At 37.0% G+C, this 18,836-nt stretch overlaps 1 pseudogene; it reads right to left on the bottom strand.

The window, feature by feature from the left end:
* Positions 1 to 250: 250 nt before the first annotated feature.
* LOC117030549 (uncharacterized) lies at positions 251 to 411 on the bottom strand (annotated as a pseudogene).
* Positions 412 to 18,836: the final 18,425 nt, after the last annotated feature.

Below are 18,836 nucleotides of genomic sequence, written 5' to 3'. Positions count from 1 at the left end.
TGATTTGATACATTTATATATTGTAATATGATTACCACCATAGTGTTTACTAACACCTCCATCAGGTCACATAATTGTTATTTTTTCCTGTGGTGAGAACACAGTCTCTTAGCAACTTTGAAGTGTATAATACAGTATTGCTAACTATACTCACCATGCTGTACATTAGATCCTCAAAACTTATTCATCTTCTAACTGCATAACTTACACTTCTTGCTTAACAACCTGCTGAAGACATCTGTACAGCACCGTTCAGTAGAACTTTTCTGAATGTAGAAATGTTCTGTTTCACATTATCCAATACAGTAGTCCTGAACCACATGTGGCTAGTTCTACTGAGGAACTGGATTTTAGCAATAATCGCGCCTCGGATAAACCTCATTGGCTACGATACTGCCACTGCGCAAAGCTGGATTTTAAATTTTATTTAATCTTAATTAATTTAAATTTAGATAGCCACATATAGCTAGTGGCTATTGTATTGGGTAGTACAGGTATAGAATATCTACATATTCATTTTACTAGTTTGCAGTATACATCATTGTATGGATGTAGTATAACTTGTTTAGCTAATACCTAACTGGTAGACATAAGGTTACTTGTATTTTTTGCTATTATAAACAACACTTCAATGAATACTGCAAAGAAAAAAAAATATGTGGAAAGTACACTGGGCTAGTTCTGATGCATTAGCAGTTCATACTCTTTTGCCAGTGCTGCACATAATTTATTTGATTACTCTCATAATTCAATTATGGGAATATTTTGCTGTACCTGGATAAATGTTTCATAACTTTAACATTCTGAGTAGTTCCTTTTGGAAAGTATTCTTAGTGTGCAGATACATTTTCTGACACTAGTTCCCTAGCATGACTGAATATAATATTCTTATTACGTAATAGTTATAAAGCCCTCTCTCTTTTGGTGGTAAGGAATGGATAATTTACAAAATTATCCATCTTTAGACTATAAGTGAAATTCTCAGAGAACCAACTTTATGTGATATACTTTATGTATTTGTTCCTTTGCAGGGTGGTAGTTTTTTTTAAATTTTTTTTATTAATTTTCAAAATTAGCATACATGCAAAAGAGTTTTTGTACAGTTGATAAAAAAGTAAAAAAATCAACGTCCAATATGTACCTGTCAGTCTAAGAAATAGCATAGAACTATACCCCAAAAACCCTATTCTAGACCCTCTGTCATCATATTTCCTTCCCATTCCCCAAGAGATAAACATTTGAATTTTGTGTTATCTTTAAAGTTTTTAATACTTATGTACATATCCTTAAAAAATACATTGTTTAGTTCTGCCTGTTTTTGAAATTTTTATACATGAAATCATAAGTATTTATTTTTTTTATGTCTGGTTTCTTTTGCCTAAATTATGTTTTGTTATTGATGATGTTATTGTTTTATATTAAGCGATAGCATACATACAGTAAAGTGCATAAAGTACACTAATCTTTATTGTACATGTTGCTTTTTTTAAAAAATACGCATACACCCATATAGCCATCACCCTTATAAAAATAAAGATTTTCAGTACCCTATAAGATTCTTATGTAAGCCTTCCCTGTCTATAACCTTAGAGAAAACTACTGTTCTGAATTCTATCATTAATAGTTAGTTTTGACTGTTTTTGAAGTTCATTTCAATACAGTCATATAGTATGTGATCTTTTGGAGTCTGACTTATTTTGCTTAAAGTTATGTACTTGAGAGTCATTCATCTTGTTGTGATACCGTTAGTGTGCATTATTATTATTATTCAGTAGTATTGCATTGTATGAATATACCACAATTTTTTGGAGATGAGTACTTGGGTTGCTTTCAGGGTTTTGCTATTATAAAAAAGCTGTATGAGCAATCTTGTATGTGTCTTTTTGTGGACATATTCGTTATGTTGGGATATATGCCCAGGAGGAACATTACTAGGTCATAGGTCATAGAGGAGACACGTGATTAGGTTTGGTAAGCACAACAGTTTTCCAAAGTGGCTATACAGTATAACATTTTCAGAAGGAGTGTGAGAGTTCCAGTTCTTCCACATCTTTTCTCACTCTTAGTGTTATCAGTATTTTAATTAGAGCCAGTCTTGTGGGTGGTATCCTATTGTGGTATTAATTTGTATTTCACTGAGGAGTGATGATGATGAGCAGCACCTTTTCATATGCTAATTGGTAATTTATATATCCTCTTTTGTAAAGTGTCTCTTCACTTGCCATGTTTTTATTGTGTTTTCTGTTTCTTATTAATCTGTAGGTTTTATTTACGTATACTTGATATGAGTTATTTGTCAGATATATGCATTGCAAATATTTGTTGCAATCATCTAGCTTCCTTTTTCATTTTAATAGTGATGTATTTTTAAACAACCTTACTGAGACATAATTCCCAGACCACAAAATTTACTCATTTAAAGTGTACAATTCAATGTCTTTTAGAGTTGTTCAATCATCAACACAACAAGTTTTAGAACATTTTTATCACCCTGTAAAGAAATCCCTTAAATCATTAATAGTCACTCTCCACTGTCCTGCAATACCCCCAATGTCCGGCAAACACTAATCTACTTTCCGTCTCTGTACATTTGCCTATTCTGGAAATTTCATATAAATGGAATCATACAGTATGTGGTCTTTTGTGAGTGGCTTCTGTCATTTAAAATAACGTTTTCAAGTCTGTCTATGTTGTAGCATGAATCAGTACTTCATTCCTTATTATGGCTGCATAATATCCCCTTGTGTGGATATACGAGTACTACATTTTCCTATTCATTCATCTGTTGATGGAAATTTCCACTCTTTAACTATTATGAGTGATGCTGTTATGAACATTCGTGTACATGATTTTGCATGGACATATGTTTTAATTTCTCTTGGGAATATGCCTAGGAGTGAAATTGCTTCACCATATAATAACTATCTTTAACTGTTTGGAGAACTGCCAGACCGTTTTCTAAAGTGGCTGCACCGTTTTTACTTCCCCACTAACACTATATATATGTGGGTTCCAATTTCTCTTTATCCTCACTGACACTTGTTATTGTCTGTTTTTTTTGTTTGTTTGTTTGTTTTTTTACTATAGCCATCCTAGTGGGTGTGAAGCGGCATTTCATTGTGTATATATATATATATATATATATATATATATATATATATATATATATCTGATTGCTAATGATGGTAAGCATCCTTCCATGTGCTTATTGGCCAGTTATATGTCTTCTTTATAGAAATGTGTATTCAAGTCCTTTGCCCATGTTTAGTTGGGTTTTCTTTTACAACTGAGTTGTAAGAATGGTTTATACATTCTAGATATAAGTCACTTGTTAGATACATGATATGTGACTATTTTCTCCAATTCTGTGAATTACCTTTTCACTTTCTTCATGGTGTCCTTTAATACCCAAAGGTTTTTATTTTTGATGATTTTAATGATGGTATTTTGATGAATGAGACAGAAGTTTTTTATGTTAATAAAGTCTAGCTTGAAAATTTTTAAGTATTATTGAATTTTGTGCCCTATGTAAGAAACATTTACCTGTCCAAATGTCATGAAGTTTGTCCTTTATGGGTTCTTCTATAGCTTTTTTGCTGCATTTTACATTTAGAAAATGATCCATTTCAAATTAATTATCTCTAGAGTGTGAAATAGTATCAAGGTAGTCTATTTCTGGATTCTGTTCTCTTTCACTGATCCATTTGTCTATCTTTCTGCCAATACTACATTGTCTTAATTACTGCAGCTTTATTGTAAGTCTTGAAAACTAGTAGTATAAATCCTCTAACTGTTCTTCAAGATTGTCTTGGTTGTACTATATCCTAGGAATTTTTCTATAAATATTTAAAACTTGTTTATCAATTTCTACAAAATTTCTATCTGGGAGTTTGATTTGAATTAAGATGAATCTGCAGTTCAATTTAAAGAAAATTGGTATCTTAACAATGTTGAGAATTCCAGTTATACCTCTCAATTCATTTATGTCTATTCTCAGCAATGTTTTGTAGTTTTCATTGTAGAGCTGCTGTACATCTTTTACTAAATTTTGTTCCCAGCTATTTGAAATGTTTGTTATATAAATTAGAAGCAGACTTGAAAAAACATTTCCCAATTGTTTGTTTCCATTTATATGAATACAATTGATTTTTGTAGGTTGATTCTGTGTCCAGCTACCTTGCTAAAATATCTTATTTATTCTAATGATTGATCTATAATTGTTTTTGCATATCTTTGGTATACTGTATTATCTGTGAATGACAGCTTTCTCTCTTCCAATTCTTATGCATTTTATTTTATCTAAAATTGTTCTCTATTTTTCTGGCTGAGTTTTTCAGGACAATAATGAATAGAAGTGGTATTAATGCCCAGCTTTTTCTTGTTCATGATCTTAAAGGGAATGTCTTCAATTTTTATGAATTAGTATATTATTTTCTAAAGAATTTTTTCAGATACCATTTATCAGGTTAAGAAATTTTCTTCTACATTTAGTTTTCTAAGAATTTTTCTTGTGAACGGATTTTGAATTTTATCAAGGCTTCTACATCTGTTGAGATCATCACTTGGTTTTTCTTTTTAAATCTTTAATGTGGTGAATCACATTATTTGATATTAAAATAAACAAATTTCGTATTCCTTGAGTAAATACAGTTTTCTCACGATACGCTATTTTTATACATTTCTAGATTAGATTTGCTATTTTTTAAATGATTTTTGTTCCTTAGGTCATGAAAGAGATTGGCTTGGGATAGTTTATGTGAGATTGGAATTCCTTGTTCTTTGAATGTGAGATATTGCTTAATGGTAAAAATTGTGGAAGTGGAAATTTCTTTGCAGACATATTTTTAAAATAATGATTCACTTATCTAAGAGTTAGAAAGCTATTCAAGTGTTCTATTTCTTCCTAGCTCAATTTTGGATATATATATATATATAGCCAAAAAATGTATAAACATTTAAGAAAGGAAAAAACTGTATTAACATATACCGATATCAAAAGATGAACACATGTCAAGTTTGACTTCTGCAATTACGAGAGGTTACCATCAGCGTCCAGACATTTCTTTCTTTCTTTCTTTTTTTCTTTCTCTCTTTCTCTCTTTCTCTCTCTCTCTCTCTCTCCCTCCCTCCCTCCCTCCCTCCCTCCCTTCCTCCCTCCCTCCCTCCGTCCCTCCCTCCCTTTCTTTCTTTCTAATTAAAGGTTATTAGGGTGACAATTGTTAGTAAAGTTACACAGATTTCAGGCATACAATTCTGTAACATATCATCTATATATCACATTGTGTGTTCAGCACCCAGAGTCAGTTCTCTTTCCATCACCATATATTGGATCCCCTTTACCCTCATCTACCACCCTCCTCCCCGCTTATCTTCTCGTAAACCGCTGAACTATTGTCTGTGTCTATGAGTTTTTGTTTCTTTTGTTTATTTTGTTCTTTTGATGTATTCGGTTTTATATACCACACATCAGTGAAATCATATGGTTCTCAACTTTTTCTGTCTGACTTATTTCGCTCAACATAATCATCTCAAGATGCATTCATATTGTCCCAAATGGTATTACTTCATTTTTCTCTTATGGCAGAATAGTATTCCATTGTGTATATATACCACAGATTCTTTATCCATTCACCTATCGAAGGACACTTTGGTTGTTTCCACGTCTTGGCCACAGTAAATAAAGCTGCATTGAACATTGTAGCACACATATCTTTACGGATAAATGTTTTCAGATTTTTGGATATATACCAGGAGAGGGATTGCTGGGTCATATGGCAATTCTATGCTTAATTTTTCCAGGAACCTCCACACTGCCTTCCGTAGTAGCTGAACCAATCTACATTCCCACCAACAGTGTATGAGGTTTCCTTTTTCTCCACAGCCTATCCAACACTTGTTGCTATTTGTGTTGTTGATGATAGCCATTCTAACTGGGGTGAGGTGATATCTCATTGCGGTTTTTATTTGCATTTCTCTGATGATTAGTGATGTTGAGCATTTTTTTCATGTCTATTTGCCATTTGTATGTCCTCTTTGGAGAAATGTCTCTTCAGGACCTCTGCCCATTTTTCAAATTGGATTGTTTGTTTTTTTGTTGTTGTTGAGTTGTATGAGTTCCTTATATATTTTGGATATTAGCTCCTTATGAGGCATTGTTTGCAAAAATCTTCTCCCATTCTGCTGATTGCTTCTTTATTTAGTCAATGGTTTGTTTTGCTGTGTAGAAACTTTTTTGTTTGATATACTCCCCATTCATTTATTTTAGCTTTTACTTCCCTTGCCTTTGGGGTCAAATTCATAAAAAATTCTTTGAATCCAAGGTCCATCAGCTTAGTACCTATGTTTTCTTCTGTGCAGTTTATTGTTTCAGGTCTTATGTTTAGGTCTTTGATCCATTTTGAGTTAATTTTGGTACGCAGTGACAGATAACAGTCTAGTTTCATTCTTTTCCACATGGCTTTCCAATTCTCTCAGCACCATTTATTGAAGAGGCTGTCTTTTCTCCATTGTGTGTTTTTGGATTCTTTGTCGAAAATTCTCTCTCCATATTTATGTAGTTTTATTTCTGGGTTCACAATTCTATTGCATTGGTCTATGTGTCTGTTTTTCTGCCAATACCATACTGTTTTCATTATTGTTGCCCTGTAGTACAAGCTCAATCAAGTTGTATGACACCTTCAGCATTGTTCTTTTTACTTAGGATTGCTTTGGCTATTCAGGGTCTTTTGTGGTCCCATACAAATCTGATGATTTTTGCTCTATTTCTTTAAAAAATGCCATTGGAATTTTAAAGGGGATTGCATTAAATCTTTATATTGCTTTGGGTAATATGGCCATTTTAACTATGTTGATTCTTCCAATCTATGAACATGGAATGTCTTTTCATTTCTTTTTGTCTTCTTCAATTTTTTCTTAAAATGTCTTAGAGTTTTCAGTATATAAGTCTTTAACATCATTGGTTAAGTTTATTCCTAGGTATTTTATTCTTTTTATTGCAGTTGCAAAAGGAATTGTTTTTATTTTTTTTATTTCTTTTTCTCAGATTTGATTGTTAGTATATAGGAATGCAACTCCTATAAGACATTTGTATGTTGATTTTGTAGCTGGCAACTTTACTGTATTCATTTGTTTCTAATAGCTTTTTGGTAGAGTCTTTATGGTTTTCTATATATAGCATTATGTCATTGGCAAAAAGTGACAATTGAACTTCTTCATTCCCAATTTGGATGCCTTTTATTTCTTTTCCTTGCCTGATTGCTCTGGCTAGGACTTCCAATACTGTGTTGAAAAGCAGAGTTGATAGGGGACAGCCCTGTAGTGTTCCTGAACGTAGAGCAAAGGGCTGCAGAGTTTTACCGTTAATTCTGACATTAACTGAGGGTTGTCATATATGGCCTTTATTATGTTCAGGTATTTTCCTTCTTGTGGGGAGCCATAATTTCTTGTTATTCTGAAGCCTTGCAAACTGGCTCAGTTGTTATCTTTGCCTGCAACTGGTGGATGTTTACAAGTTGCTGAGGAATGTGGTGGGAATGGCCAGTTTCTCGGACACAGATCACTGATGGCTATCAGGATAATTGATAGGCTCTGTTATGGGATAATTGGTTTGGGGAGTTTTTAGTGATTTGTAGTGTCAATGTTAAAGTTAAAAATTTACGTTCAATGATGTAATGCATTCCACTGTTTGCTGACTAGTAGTTGTGCACGTACTCTTAGGGTATATAAGTAGTGAAGGTGAATAAAGCCGGTGCTTCAGCATCACTGGAGACCGATCGATCGCATCATCAACATTTGTGTAAGTGTCTTTGTTCATTCCCACTCCCCCTTTCGGGCCTTTCGTTGATTTGTGGCTGCTGGTCAGCCTCATTTGGCGCCCAACGTGGGGCTCGAAAACGGGGGATTCAGTGAGGAACACCGTACAGCTTGGGCCCAGCTCGGTTAAAGAGCGCTGATGGTACGGTGAGTAGGGCACTATCCCCTCGGTCGAATGAGTGTGTGAGTGAGTGATAGCTCCACGACCTCGTGTTACGGAGCTTGTTTGGGCCCTAATCTGAGGTTCCGGTTCTGTCATATGGCATAACGGCGATCAGAACTTCGGTTCTGCCTGGTCGGGGAATTGTACCGTCACGCCTTAGCCACAACAGATTTGGTCCCATAAGGGGCACGGCCAGACGGGCATCTGATTGAATTATTTGTGTGAAAGAAGGGCCGAGTCAGGGAAAAGAGAAATAGGTCACGCTATCAGCAAGGACCGTTTGGAAAGAAGTAGGTCTCGCTATCAGCTAGGACCGTTAGAAAAAATGGGTCATGCCAGCAGCAAGGACCTGTATGTTAGAGGCCTCAAAAAAGTTCTTGCCGCCCGTGGCAGCAGGGTGAGCAAAGAGCAATTAGATAAATTTTTAGAATTTGTAAAGAAAGTTTGCCCATGGTTTCCAGATGAAGGTACCGTCAGCTTGGAGACTTGGGAAAAGGTTGGAAAACAATTACAAGGCTATTATAGTGTCCAAGGACCTCGGCGGGTCCCTGTAGAAACATTTGGATTGTGGACTCTAATCAGAGATTGCTTAGATCTTAAAAGGGAAGGCTGTAAGTTAGAAAGAGTAAAACAGGCAGGGAATGAAGAAACCCTTCCGTTTGCCGCTTCACTGGAAGAGCTGGGAGAAAGGGAGGGGGCTGATTATGCTGAGAAAACTTTTCCATCTGCCGCCTCTCCGGAGGAGAAAGAGGAGGGGAAAGGAGTCAGATATGCAGAGGGACTTGCTAAACATAATAAAGAGCCTGTTAGCCAAAAACCTCCAGATAAACACTGGGAAGATTTAGACCCTCAAGATCAGGAAGATTTAGTGGTGGCTGCAGCTCATAAAAGCAGACGGCTTGCAAATCCTATAGTTACACTTACAGAACAGATAAAGATGATTCAGAGACAATTAGTAGAGCTTAAAGTTGCTGTGAGTAAAGAAAATTGTCCTCTGGCTCCCCAGATTTCTTTAAGAAATCAGTGGGATCCTCGGGGTAAAGACCCCCCCGCCAAGTTAAGTTAAACCAGGATCAGATTCTGTTGTGCGCTCCCCTCTTCAATTGGCTTGCAAAGAGACTCATAAGCAGAAAGAGTCTTTAAAACAATTTGGAGTATATCCTGTTTTTGAAAGGCTTGACCAGACAAAAAATGTGTTTAGAGAATGGAGGCCTTTTCAATAAAAACAAACAAACAAACAAACAAAAAAAATTAGAAGAAGCTTACACACAGTATGGTCCCATTGCCTCTTTTACAATGGCAATTTTAGATGTTTTGTCTAGTAAAGCATTGGTTGTTCAGTGGTAAAATCTCACCTGCCATGCAGGAGGCCTGGGTTTGATTCCCGGCCTCCCTGTTAATCTTATAGTACAGAAACAGTTTGATAAAGGCCATATAATTAAATCTACTTCACCTTAAAATTCGCCCATTTTTGTAATTAAGAAAAAATGGAGAAATAGAGATTGTTACAAGATTTTAAAAAGTAAATAAAACTAGCCTATAAAAAGATATCAGTGGCGAGTCTTTCCCCAAGACATAACAAATAGCCCCAACTTGTGTCAGAAGTTTGTTAGTAAAGCAATTGATAACACCAGAAAACAGTTTCCTTCTGTTTACATCATTCATTATATGGATGACATTTTGTTGGCCTGTAAGAAGGAAAGGGTGTTGTTAGCTTGCTTTGTGAATATGAAAGAGAACCTTCTGGCCTCAGGTCTTATTATTGTACCCGAAAAAGTACAGAAAAGTGAGCCTTATTCTTACTTGGGATTTCAGTTGTTTGCTCAGTATTTCACTCCACAAAAAATAGAGCTTAAAAAAGATCATCTTAAATCTCTTAATGATTTTCAAAAGTTGTTGGGAGATATTAATTGGCTGCGCCCTTCTTTGGGATTAACTACTGGAGATCTTAAACCACTGTTTGAAATTTTAAAAGGAGATTCTGATCCGACCTCCCCCAGGTCTCTTACTGAGCCTGCACGAAAGGCTCTCTCTAAGGTTGAGAAAGCCATTCAGCAAAAAATTCTTTTTATTTTGCCAGCAATTCTCTATCAATCATGTTACTGGCATTCCTTACAATCCACAGGAACAAGGGATTGTTAAACGCACTCATGGCACATTAAAAGTCAATTTACAAAAAATAAAAAAAAAAAAGGGGGAGTTATATCCCCTGACGCCTCATAATTACCTGTCTCATTCTCTCTTTATTCAAAATTTTTTGACCTTGGATGCCCATGGTAAGAGTGCTGCGGAGCGCTTTTGGCATCCTTTTACTGCCACTCAGGCTTTGGTCAAATGGAAAGACCCACTTACAGGCTCTTGGCAAGGCCCAGATCTAGTCCTCATATGGGGCCGAGGGCATGTTTGTGTTTTTCCACAGGATGCAGATAGTCCTCGGTGGCTGCCAGAACGATTGGTACGACATGTGGACCCTCTACCTGCTGATGACATTGATGACCCTCAGCAATACAGAAGAAGACCATACGTATTGGGCCTATGTACCTGATCCACCAATCCTCCACCCTGTTGTATGGGATGGTCCTGAGATTCCAGTCTATGTCAATGACACTCACGCCCTAGGATTGCCTTCTAATGGACACATAAAACAACATTTGGAAAGTTTTGTAAATCAGGCACTCCCTGCAGTCAGGTGACTGATTTACAAGATGGGACTAGAGACTGGTCTAAAAAATCTGTTAATGTATCTGCTTGTGTTCCTTCCCCATATACACTTTTGATTGAAAATATTAATGTACACTTTGTAGAAAATCAATTTAATGCTTCCTGTAATAATTGTTCTTTAACAAATTATATTTCTTGGGTGCCGTTAGGAACTAATGTTATGATACTTAAACAACCATCTTTTGTTATGCTTCCTGTTAATATCTCTGGACCTTGGTATACTAAAAGAAATTTGGCATGATGCTAATGTGTTTTTAGATATGTTTCGGCTTCATAATGAAATTCAAAGTATGAGGGAAGCCGATCCTTTAAGATTTGATGCTGCTCAGGCTGCTTCTGATTTTGTTAATGCTTTAAAAAATGTTATGCCTTCTTTGCCCTCTATACCGAATTTGGTCCATTCTGTCCTGGTGTTTCTTACACTAGGCATCTGTGTCTGTGTGATTCTGTGCCTACTCCCCATCCTCATTAAATGTTTCATCAGCAGGATGTTAGACTTGCGAGCTGACATCCATCAGCTTGAACTTAAGACAAGGCCTTAAGTCTCTCTCTCCCCCTTGTATGTATTGGGACGGGTTAGCCAATGACGGGTAAATCCTGGGAGGTCCTTCAACACCTAAGACAGGGCTTGTATTAAAAAATACAAGTTCCAAAGACGGGTTAATTGATGAGACGGTCCCGGGGTGCCTAAGACAGGCACCGTCACCTTATATCTCCTGTAATATGGATTTTGCTTCAATAAAATAAAAAAGGGGGAGATGTGGGGAGCCATAATTTCTTGTTATTCTGAAGCCTTGCAAACTGGCTCAGTTGTTATCTTTGCCTGCAACTGGTGGATGTTTACAAGTTGCTGAGGAATGTGGTGGGAATGGCCAGTTTCTCGGACACAGATCACTGATGGCTATCAGGATAATTGATAGGCTCTGTTATGGGATAATTGGTTTGGGGAGTTTTTAGTGATTTGTAGTGTCAATGTTAAAGTTAAAAATTTACGTTCAATGATGTAATGCATTCCACTGTTTGCTGACTAGTAGTTGTGCACGTACTCTTAGGGTATATAAGTAGTGAAGGTGAATAAAGCCGGTGCTTCAGCATCACTGGAGACCGATCGATCGCATCATCAACATTTGTGTAAGTGTCTTTGTTCATTCCCACTCCCCCTTTCGGGCCTTTCGTTGATTTGTGGCTGCTGGTCAGCCTCACCTTCTATACTATTTTATTAAGTGTTTTAATTATAAATGGATGTTGTATATTGTTAAATGCTTTTTCTGACTCTATTGATATAACCATCTGATTTTTGTCCTTTATTTTCTTTATATGGTGTATACCGTTGATGGATTTGCGGATGTTGAATCATCCTTGTGCACCTGGGATGAACCTCACTTGGTCGTGATGAATAATCTTTTTAATGCATTGTTGCATTCGATTTGCTAGAATTTTGTTTAGGATTTTTGCCTCTGTGTTCATCAGAGATATTGGTCTGTAATTTTCTTCTCTCTCTCTCTTTTTTTTTTTTTTTTTACCCTTACCAGGTTTTGATATGAGGGTAATGTTGGCTTCATAAAATGAGTTAGGGAGTCTTGTCTCTTCTTCAACTGTTTGGAAAACTTTGAGTAGGACAGGTATTGGGTCCTCTTTGAAGGTTTGGTAGAATTCACTAGTGAAGCCATCTGGTCCCAGATTTCTGCTTTTGGGAAGGTTTTGGATGACTGATTCAATTTCCTTACTGGTGATCCATCTATTTAGATTTTCCAATTCTTCATGATTCCGCCTAGGAAGGCTGTATGTTTCTAAGAACTTGTCCATTTCTTCTAGGTTATTGATTTTGGTGGCACATAATCCTTTGTAGTATTCTTGGATGATCCTTTGTATTTCTGTGGCATCCGTGGAAACTTCTTTCATTTTTGATTTTGTTTATTTGTGTCTTTTCTCTTTCTATCTTAGTGAGTCTAGCCAAAGGTTTGTCAATTTTGTTAATCTTTTCAAAGAACCAGCTCTTTGTCACATTAATTTTTTCTGTTGTCTTTTTGTTCTCTATTTCATTTAGTTCTGCTCTGATTTTTGTTATTTCCTTTCTTCTGCTGACCTTGGGTTTCATTTGTTCTTCTTTTTCTAGTTCTTTAAGGCGTAACATGAGGTTATTTATTTGGGATTTTTCTTGTTTCTTGAGATAGGCTTGTAATGATATAAATTTCCCTCTTAAAACTGCTTTTGCTGCATCCCCAAAATTTTGGTAGAATGTATTTTCATCGTCATTTGTTTCTATGTATCTTGATCTCTCCTCTTATTTCTTCCTTGACCCAGTCGTTCTTGAAAACTATGTTGTTTAATCTCCACATATTTGTGGTTTTTCTGCCTTTTTTTTTTTTTTTCAGTTCATAGCCTATTTCAAAGCCTTGTTATCAGAGAATATGCTTCATATGATTTCAATCTTCATAAATTGCTGAGGCAGGTTTTATGTTCCAATATATGGTCTATCCTTGAGAATGTTCCACGTACACTAGAAAAGGAAGCATAGTCTGATGTTTCTAGGATGAAGTGCTCTATAAATGTGAATTATGTCCATTTCATAATGTGTCATTTAAGGCTGCTATTTCTTTTTTTTGTTTGTTGTTCTTGATTTTTTTTTTTAAATTTATTTTTAATTTATTGGGGTGACAATTGTTAATAAAATTACATAGATTTCAGGTGTGCAATTCTGTATCACATCATCCATAAATCACACTGTGTGTTCACCACCCAGAGTCAGCTCCCCTTCCATCACCATACATTTGATCCCCCTCACCCTCATCCCCCACCCCCAACCCCTTTACCTTCTAGTAACCACCAAATTACGTTCCCCAGATTAATTTTCAAACCCGTGGCCATCCTGTGGTCACCGACTGCCCTCCAATCCCCTCACCCTCCCCCCCACCCCACACCCCTCCCGCCCATCTAGCAACCCTCAGTTTTTCCTCATTGTCTCCAAAACTGTTTCTGATTAGTTCATTCACTTATTCTTTTCTTTAGAATCCGCAAATAAGTGAGATCATATGGTAATTATCTTTCTCTGTCTGACTTATTTCACTTAACATAATGTTCTCTAGATCCATCCATGTTGTTGCAAATGGTAAGATTTCTTTCTTCTTTATGGCTGCATAATACTCCATTGTATAAATGTACCACAGTTTCTTAATCCAATCATCTACCGATGGGCATTTTGGTTGTTTCCATGTCTTAGCTATTGTGTATAGTGCTGCAATAAACATAGGAGTGCATAAAGATTTTTGAATTGAAGTTTTGGATTTCTCCGGATAGACACCTAGGAGTGGAATTACTGGATCATAAGGTAGTTCCATTTTCAGATTTTTGAGATACCTCCATACTGTTTTCCATAGTGGTTGCACCAATCTGCAATCCCACCAACAGTGCACAAGCGTTCCCTTTTCTCCACATCCGCGCCAGCACTTGTTGTTTGTTGATTTATCGATGATAGCCATTTTGACTGGCGTGAGGTGGTATCTCATTGTGGTTTTTATTTGCATTTCTCTGATGGTTAGTGAGGTTGAGCATTTCTTCATATGTCTGTTTGCCATCTGTATGTCCTTTTTAGAAAAATGTCTCTTCAAGTCCTCTGCCCATTTTTTAATTGCGCATCATAGGAATACCAGAAGGTGAAGAGAGTAAGCAAGGGATTGAGAACATATTTGAAGTAATAATGTCTGAAAACTTCCCCAACCTGATGAAGGAAACCAACATACAAGTCCAGGAAGTGCAGAGAGTTCCAACCAGGATTAACCCAAACAGGTCCACACCAAGATACATTATAGTTAAAATGGCAAAGCTTAAAGACAAAGAGAGAATCCTAAAAGCAGCAAGAGAAAGACGGAGGGTTACATACAAGGGAACTCCCATAAGACTATCAAATGATTTTTCTACAGAAACATTGAAGGCCAGGAGGGAGTGGCAGGAGATACTCAAAATGATGGAAAACAAAGGCCTACAACCTAGATTGCTTTATCCAGCAAGGCTATCATTTAAAGTTGATGGAGAGATAAAGAGCTTTCCAGAAAAAAATAAGCTAAAGGAATTTATTACCACCAAGCCAGCATTGCAAGAAATACTAAAAGGACTTCTGTAAATAGAAGAAAGATCAAAACAACCTAACTACAAATTAAAAATGGCAATATCTATGTACCTATCAATAATCACTTTAAATGTAAATGGATTAAATGCTCCAATCAAGAGACATAGGGTGGCTGACTGGGTAAGACAGCAAGACCCTTGTATATGCTGTATACAAGAGACTCACCTCAGAACAAAAGACACACACAGGCTGAAAGTGAAGGGTTGGAGTAAGAAATTTCATGCAAATGGAAACGAGAAAAAAGCTGGAGTTGCAATACTTATATCTGACAAAATAGACTTTAAAATGAAGAACATGCTATTTCTTTATTTATTTTCTGTTTGGATGATCTATCCATAGCTGTCTATCATGTATTTAGGGGCCCTACTATAGTTGTGTTTTGGTCAAGTTCTCCCTTTAGTTCTGTTATTAGTTGCTTTGTATAGTTTGGAGCTCCCTGATTGGGGGCATAAATATTGATGACTGATATGTCTTCTTGTGGTATAGTCCCTTTTATCATTACAAACTGTCCAGTTTTTTCTCTTGTTACCTTTTCTTTTAAAGGTTTTATTGGGGAAGGGGAACAGGACTTTATTGGGGAACAGTGTGTACTTCCACAATTTTTTCCAAGTCTAGTTGTTGTCCTTTCAATTGTAGTTGTGGAGGGCGCAGTTCAACTCCAGGTCCAGTTGCCGTTGTTAGTTGCAGGGGGCGCAGCCCACCATCCCTTGGGGGAGTTGAACCAGCAACCTTGTGGTCGAGAGCCCACTGGCCCATGTGGGAATTGAGCTGGCAGCCTTAGGCGTTAGGAGCACAGAGCTCCAACAGCCTGAGCCACCCTGCCGGCCCCACCTTTTTTTTCCTGAAGTCTCTTTCATCTGATATCAGAATGGCTCCACCTGTTTTTGTCAGAATACCGTTTGCTTGGAGTGTCAGTTTCCAGCTTTTCACTCCGAGTCTTTATTTGTTCTTGCCGTTCTGAGGTGTCTCTAGGCTGCAGCATATGGTTGGGTTTAGTTTTTTGATCCAATCTGCTACTCTGTGCCTTTTCATTGGTGAGTTCAGTCCATTTACATTTAGGATGACTATTGATATATGAGAATTTCCTATCATTCTATCTCTGGTTTTCTGGTAGGATGGTGTCTCCATTGTTTCTTTGCCTTTTTGTTGCTATCTGTTAATTCAGTGTGGTCGTATTCTATGATTTTTCCCTCTATTTCTTCTGTTTTTATGTTATATATTTCAGTTGTGGATTTTTCTTTTTGAGTGGTTACTGTTAAGTTTATGTTAAGTTTAAGGTTACTGTTATGTTAAGGTTACTGTTAAGTTAAAGAATTCATATTTAGAATATTCCATTTTCTTCAGTATCTTTACTTTCTCCATTCCATTGTGCCAGTTCAGACCTTTACTCTCCCCCCTTTTATGTTTTTGTTGTCACAAATTATCCCCATTCATGCTGTGAGTTGACTTCTGCACAGCAGTAGCAAGTTGTCTTTTTCTTCTTTTTTTAAGTGTTTTTTTTTTCTTTTTTTTCCATCTTTACACTGTATGTTATGTTTAAGTGTATAGTGTCCTACCTGGTGCAGGGGTTGCCATTTCCTGCTTTTGTCTCTCTGTTTGTAATACTACTCATGGTTTTGTATTCTTTTGCTTTTTTGTTTCAGGTTGAATAGACTCCTTCAGTATTTCTTGTAGTGCAGGTCGTATGTCAGAAAATTCCCTCAGCTTTTGTATGTCTGGAAAGGTCTTTATTCCTCCTTCATATCTAAAGGATATCTTGGCAGGATATATTATTCTTGGCTCATAATTTGTCTCAATACTTTGAAGATTTTTGTCCACTCCCTCCTGGCTTGTAGAGTTTCTGCCAAAAAATATGATGATAACCTAATGGGCTTTCCTTTGTAGGTTACCGTCTTCTTTTCCTTGGCTGCCTTGAGGATTCTTTCTTTGTCGTTGATTTTAGACAGCTTCAATACAATGTGCCTTGGAGAAGGCCTGTTGGGATTGAGGTAATTAGGTGTTCTATTTGCTTCTTGGATTCGAGGATCCAGTTCTGTCCACAAGTTTGGGAAGTTCTCATCAACAATTTGTTTGAATATACTCTCTGTTTCCTTCTCTCTTTCTTCTCCTTCTGGTATGCCCATTATTCTTATATTGCTCTTTCTGATGGAGTCAGAAAGTTCTTGTAGAGTTTTTCATTTCTTTTAAATCTCAAGTCTCTCTCTTCTTCCATCTGTGTAATTTCCAGATTTCTATCTTTGATGTCACTGATTGTTTCCTTCATCTGGTCAACTCTATTACCTAAGCTGGCTATTTCATTCTTCATTTCTTTTATTGAGTTCTTAATCTCCAGAAATTCTATTTGGTACTTTTTTAAATTTTAATCTCTTTGGTAAAATGTTCATTTTGTTCTTCAATTGTGCTTCTGACTTCATTAACTACCTGTCTGTGTTTTCTTGCATTGAGTTGAGTTTTTTTAAGAACTGCAATCTTGAATTCTCTGTCATGTAAGTCACATATTTCCATGTCTTTAAGTTCATTTTCTGGAGAGTTTTCATTTTCTTTCGAGCTTCCTTTTTACCTTGGTTATTCATGGCAATTAGTGAATTATTATTTATCTTTCTAGGCATCTACAGTGGTGAGTTCTTGACAGGTAGAGGTCTTGCTTTTGTTTTCCAGTAGGTGTTGGCAAAGTGTTTTATTTTCTCTCTGACTGCAGCCTTTTATTCTCTCTCACACTGTAGTGTTATATTTTCTCTGCACTGGTTCACCTTCTCACCAAATGGGGTGGATTCTCTGTAAGGTTGGCTTCTCCTCTGTGAACAAGTCGTCTTGGTCACAGGGCACTGCCTCCATGGGGAGAAGTGGAGATCTTCTGATGTTTCAAAGCTCTTGCTGCACCAATTTCACACCCTTGTGTTTCAGCGGCTCTGTTTACCCTCGCAGGGATCTGCCCAGATAGGTGGGGACAGTGGCAGGGTAGGTTGTGAAAAGTGTCCCAGAGCAATTGTGGCAACCACCAGCACAGCCAGTCCCATACCTAAGGCTGCCTCCCCTTTGCCAGAAGTAGTAGGTCTGCGAGTCCTTGGCTGTGGGCCGCAGTTCTCAGAACTGCAAATATTCTGTTCTTTTTATCTGATACAGCTGCTGTTCTGCTTGTATCACTGGAATGGGAAGTGTGGGGCGAGCTCTGGGAGGGTGGGGCAGGGGCTGCTAGGCTCCGGGCCTAAGCCTTCTGTCCTATGCTCAGCAGTGAGGGCTTAAACCATCGTTTGCAGCCTTCTTCCCTCAGTCTTTGCTCTTTGGTCTCTGCCGTGAGCGTTGGGTTCAGCTGTGTTATATGCTGATCCCTGAGGCGGGACTGTGGGCCATAAGCGGAGCACTAGCAGTCCGAGTTATTCCCTCTCCCGTGGCTGCTGTAGCTCCGGAATGCAGGGAGCTTGAAGCTCAGGTCTGCGTCCCATGCCTTCGTGGCCCTCATCTCTGCACTTCCTGCTTCCCTCCTCCCTTGCTCGCCCCATTTACCTACCTTTAGATGATTTCAGTTGCGTGTCTCTTAGTCTTGCCTGTCTGCTGCACAGGGAGTCCTTTGTGTAATTATAGTTGTTAAATTTGTTGTAAATTCCAGGAGAGATTTCAAGAGGCTCACCTCACGATGCCACTTCTATGACATAATCTCCAGACATTTCTGATTACAGTGAACTACTGCTTGACAAACGCTGACCAAAGTGTTAACATCTCTTAAAATGTGTATACATTTTTTGGCACCCCCAGCAAATATATATGTGTGTGTGTGTGTGTGTGTGTGTGTGTATACATATATGTATACGTATACGTATATATTTATATTTATATATAATACACTTATTTGGTTTATATAGGTTGATAAAATTGTTGGCATAATTTTGTTTGTTATATATCTTATATTTGTTTTGTTTTCTGCAGTATTTATAATTAGTTACCTCATTTAATTATTTTGTAAGGTTTTTAAAATTAAAATACAGCTAATATACAATATTATATTATAACTATGAG

The sequence above is a fragment of the Rhinolophus ferrumequinum genome, chromosome X (assembly GCF_004115265.2).
Source record: "Rhinolophus ferrumequinum isolate MPI-CBG mRhiFer1 chromosome X, mRhiFer1_v1.p, whole genome shotgun sequence".
Lineage (NCBI taxonomy): Eukaryota > Metazoa > Chordata > Mammalia > Chiroptera > Rhinolophidae > Rhinolophus > Rhinolophus ferrumequinum.
The sequence above is the reverse complement of the archived record's forward strand: the minus strand, read 5'-3'. Positions and strand labels throughout refer to the sequence as shown.